The sequence below is a fragment of the Morus notabilis genome, unplaced genomic scaffold (assembly GCF_000414095.1).
Source record: "Morus notabilis unplaced genomic scaffold, ASM41409v2 Scaffold298, whole genome shotgun sequence".
Classification (NCBI taxonomy): Eukaryota; Viridiplantae; Streptophyta; class Magnoliopsida; order Rosales; family Moraceae; genus Morus; species Morus notabilis.
Genome location: NW_010359398.1, coordinates 389333 through 394523, shown reverse-complemented (window position 1 = coordinate 394523; position 5191 = coordinate 389333). Strand labels below are relative to the sequence as shown.

At 38.7% G+C, this 5191-nt stretch overlaps 1 long non-coding RNA gene across 1 annotated transcript; it reads right to left on the bottom strand.

The window, feature by feature from the left end:
- Positions 1-574: 574 nt before the first annotated feature.
- On the bottom strand, positions 575-1614 carry LOC21396120. Its single transcript, XR_002901835.1, has 3 exons — positions 1575-1614; positions 783-881; positions 575-641 (listed from the first exon to the last, which is right to left on the bottom strand). It is a non-coding gene; the product is annotated as an uncharacterized LOC21396120 (long non-coding RNA).
- Positions 1615-5191: the final 3577 nt, after the last annotated feature.

Genomic DNA, 5191 nt, shown 5'->3' with positions numbered 1-5191 from the left:
TATTTTGAAACCAATTCCAAACACACCCATGGCTTTACTCGCATGTAAGAAAGAACATGACCTTACTCGCATTTTAAGGAGGGACATGACTTAAAACTCTTTAAATAAGACCAGGTGCTGTGGTATTTTTGTAAACAGCCTTTGATAAACCAACAAATCAAAATCTTGACCACTGCTTAACAGTATATTTCTGACCTTTGGAAAAAAAAATGGAAAAGAAAGGAAAAGAAAAAAAATCATAGACTAGTAAACTATGCAGACTAAGGTTCAGAGAAGCTTTGCTGGGTACGGAGTATGCACTCAAATACAACGCTCGACACTGCTGAGACTCCCATGTGATAAGGAATTCCTCTTGCAAACGCCAAGCAGCAAGTAGACCAATTAATTACAGCATCCCTCTATTATCAAAATTCATATCAACTCTGGCAAAAATCCATGAAAACCAACGTCCCTACAGTAAAAAAAAAAAAAAAAAAAAACCTATTAAAAGCAGCAGCTTGAAATCAAATATCAAGTGTACTGCCTATCTTCTATCTTCTTCATCGTTGACTGACACCTGCATCTTCAGCGTGGATCGGATCTGATTTTGCTTCCGCTGCTTGAAAGGGAGTATTTGACTTCTCGATAAGAAACTCGAGTTTCTGCACATGAAGATGAGAAACACGATTAAAAGCAGGATTAAAACCAAGCAACTTAAAGCATAAAATTTAAGTAAAATTACAGAGGCAGCCAATGAACATACAAATCAACAATGAAAGAGCAAAACAAACAAAGCACAATACCTTTACAGATTTATTTACTTCTTCAAGTTTATGAATGAGTAAATCTCCAGGAACTATGCCTCTGCGGTCCATTGGAGAGTAGCGTGGTGAAGCTGTCATCTGTGCAGAATCATCAAAATTATGGTTAACCAAGGTAAAACCACCCATCAACATAAGGGAACTGGAAAAGTACAAGAGTTAAATCACAAATTTGATGAAAAAATTAAAAACATTGGAATATAATTTGGTCTCTTCCATAGAAGAAATGATGAAGGTAGATCCCAAGTGAACAAGCAATTAGAAAAACGTTATTCTGCAATCAGAATCATTGGAAAACCACTATAAGTATACTCACGTCTTGCAGAGAGAATCAGCTACTCAGAAAACTCAGATGAAAAAGCAAAACTTGGGACATTGGCTTTAATATGGTTATGGAACTTCTAGATGGCGTCTTTTATCCATCATAAAATATCAGTGCAATGCCAAGTAGAATCCTATTTTTCTAGTTGTTTCTCAGAAACTAAAGCAGAGAACAATAAGAAAATTCAAAAGTAAGTGTGTGACTCAAAAGATAATTTAACAGTCGACAAAGCGATTAATGTCCCAGGGCGCATAGATTAACTAGAGCGAAGGCCTCTAACAAACACGCCAAGTACTTTAAGGGCAGGCCAACAGATCCTTATACCTTTTTTTCCCAAGTCAAAACCCATCCTCATTAACCGATACATTACCTAATCCCCACATTGATGTTTGGCAAGCGTGTGTATATTAGGGAATAGGGAGAGAGTCAGAGACCTGCGGTTATGCAATTACCTTCACGCTTTTGACTGGTGATCTCAAAATAGCTGGTCCCTCAGTCAATGATCCCACACGAACACCAGTTTCCCCTTCAGCGGTGCCTCCAACTTTTACCAACATCAAGCATAGTCTTCGAAGCTTCCGTTATGATGACTTATGGTCATGAAACAACCGATTTGAGAATGCAATGTCGGCATGTCTCTTTCAGAGTGTAAAGCAATACAATTTCACTCGATGAACTCCATCTAGAACCTAACAGTTCAGTGGACAGAGATATATAATAGAAAACATAACAATCTTTGATTCACCTTCCTCAGAATACTAGGATCAGAAACGCCTTGAATCTGTAGTTCATCTGTAGGCGCGGCTTTTCCATGCGCTATACTTTCAACTCTAAAGGTGTGTATTCCATAAATTGACTGCAAGCATCCTACAGAAGACACATAAGAAAATTAAGTCTTCTAAGGTGTGCCTCTAACCGGAATAAATAAATAAATAAAAGTTACCATGTGAGCGTTACTCCACAAAATAACTGTAGCACGGGCAAAAGAATCACATTTGATGCTTAGGACAGCAAATGATGTGAAGATAGATTCATCACAAAACAACTCAAAATAGTTCCCAGTTTTTATCAACGTTACCACCAAGTTAACTCATTGCAAAGAGAATGAGAGAACATGCAAAAACTTTTGAACCTGACAATATGATTGTTTACGTCCCTCAACTATAAGAAAAGAAATTAAAATTGTTACTTATGTTTCAAAGCATAGTTTTTAGACAAGAAAATATTACTCGGACCCATAATCAATGTTCATATGTTGCACATTTTCCATGCAAACATACTTCCAAACTCAGGTGATAATAGAGTTGGAAAAACACATATGATGCAATTTTTTTTTTTTTTATAAGTAAGAACATATGATGCAATTCAAACATAAGAAATAAGAAATGAAGGAAAAAGTTAAATTCATTAAGTTTTACTTCAAGGAATAAGGTTGAGTGAAGCATACTGGATCAGTACCTTGTTCAATGATGATATCAATCACCAGAGAAAGGGGTCTGCGCTTCTCAATTGTTGTGATGCCCAAAAAGGGTATGAATGATGGCCTCGAAACCTTCATGGAGATGAAACAAATATGTTATTGCGTTCTGTATTTTAAGTCTCACAAATAACAAGAGACAGTATAAAACTATAATTTTACCTTGTAAACTATCTCGCTAGGTGTAACATATAATTTGCGCGAGGAAATATCCTTCCGAAGAATGTATCTCCGGATATAGTAGCATGATGATCCCTACACCCCACGCTAAAACCAGCAACAGCGATATAGAGAGCCATATAACAGTTTCATACTGAATAATGTTTTCTCCAAGCTCATCAAAGGAAGCCGAGTATAGAATTGGCTCGGAACTGTCTGCAGTGTCATCATCATCTAACTCGGATTCCGGATCAGCAAGTAGCTGATTCTGTGATGATGACCTAAGCTCTGATAGACCGTCCGTATGGCCCAACAACATTTCTTCGATCTAACAACTAGTAAATAAGAAACATAAGACCCTCAGCACTCAATCCGACATTTCTTCAAACTAAAAACTAGAAAAATCAGAAACAAAAAGCCACACTACTAAAATCCAAGCTCAGAACATCCATTTTTCTTTTCTTCCTTTATGTATGGAATATGGATGGCTCCATATTACTTTGGTATTATGAGACCGATATAATATTTTAGGGCTTTAAAGACAACATTAAACTCAACTTCTGGGCATTTACTGATTAAAAATTGTTTGTTAAGCAAAAGTTTGAACCATACTAATTTTCTCCAACTTAAGATACATAGTTCTTGAAGAACTCCAGAAAACACAACTAATTTGTCATTCTTTTGCTTAAAACAGATAATCTAGTTGACGAATGAAACAATTTAAATATAATTTCTAATGAATGAAGGAATTTAAATGGGATAATTGCACTTCAAAAGGTGCCAATTCCATTTTCTTTTCTCCTTTTTCTTCTGTTTGAAAAAAAAAAAAACACACACACACACACACTCTTTTAATGTTTCGCAAATAATAAATAAATCGTTCATAAGCAACCCCAGCAACATCTTATAAACTCGAGAATTGGATTACTAGATCACATAGGCGTTGTAGAAAAAGAAAAAGAAAGAAAAAAAAAAGATGCTTCTTTTGGTTGCAAATAAAGAAAAATAAAATCACTTTACAGCAAATAAAGAAAAACCAAATCACTTTACAGTAAAAATAAAAAATAAAAAGTAAAAAATTCAATCTTCCATGAACCTGACTTAAGCATATTATCACATTTTCTTTAAAAATAAAAATAAAAACCTAATAAATCGAAAAACAATTTTCTTTTTCACTCTTTTTTTCCTCAACCTAACCAGAATTCCACACAGAGAAACGAAAACAAAACTTTACACAAAAACAGGAGGAGAAGAAGAAGAAGAAGAAGAAACGAAAACAAAACTTTACACAAAAACAGGAGGAGAAGAAGAAAAAGAAGAAGGAGAAGGAGAAGGAGGAGAAGGAGAAGGAGAAGAAGAAGAAGAAGAAGGAGAAGGAGAAGAAGGAGGAGGAGAAGAAGAAGAAGAAGCAGAAGGAGAAGAAGAAGGAGGAGGAGAAGAAGAAGAAGGAGGAAGAGAAGAAGAAGAAGAAGAAGAAGGAGGAAGAGAAGGAGAAGAAGAAGGAGAAGAAGAAGAAGAAGGAGAAGAAGAAGGAGAAGGAGAAAGGAGAAGGAGAAGAAGAAGAAGAAGGAGAAGAAGAAGGAGAAGGAGAAGAAGAATAAGAAGGAGGAGGAGGAGAAGAAGAAGAAGAAGCAGAAGAAGGAGAAGAAGAAGAAGGAGAAGAAGATGAAGGTGAAGAAGAAGAAGAAGAAGCAGGAGGAGAAGAAGGAGGAGGAGAAGAAGGAGAAGAAGAAGGAGGAGAAGGCGGAGAAGGAGAAGCAGAAGGAGAAGGAGAAGGAGAAGGAGAAGAAGGAGAAGGAGGAGAAGAAGAAGAAGGAGGAGAAGGAGGAGAAGAAGAAGGAGAAGAAGGAGGAGAAGAAGAAGGAGAAGAAGGAGGAGAAGAATGAGAAGAAGGAGGAGAAGAAGAAGCAGAAGAAGAAGCAGAAGAATGAGAAGGAGGAGAAAAAGGAGAAGAAGGAGAAGAAGGAGAAGAAGAAGGAAGAAGAAGGAGAAGAATAAGAAGAAGAAGAAGAAGAAGAAGAAGAAGAAGCAGAAGAAGAAGAAGAAGAAGAAGAAGAAGGAGGAGGAGAAGAAGGAGAAGAAGGAGAAGAAGGAGGACAGTCCCGGTACAGCCCCGGGACATCCCCCGATCAGCCCCCGAACGGCCCCGGGTCAGCCCCGGGACAGCCCCGGAACAGCCCCGGTACAGCCCAGGGTCAGCCCCGGAATAGCCAATTACAGCCCCGGGACAGCCCCGGGACAGTCCCGGAACAGCCCCGGGTCAACCCCGGGACTACCCCGGGTCAACCACGGGGCAGCCCCGGGACAGCCACGGGACATCCTCGGGTTAGCCCCGGTACAGTCCCGGGACAACCCCTGGGTAGCCCTGGGACAACACCGAGACAACCCCGGGACAGACTCGGGAATGTCCCGGCGCTGTACCGCGCGCTGTAC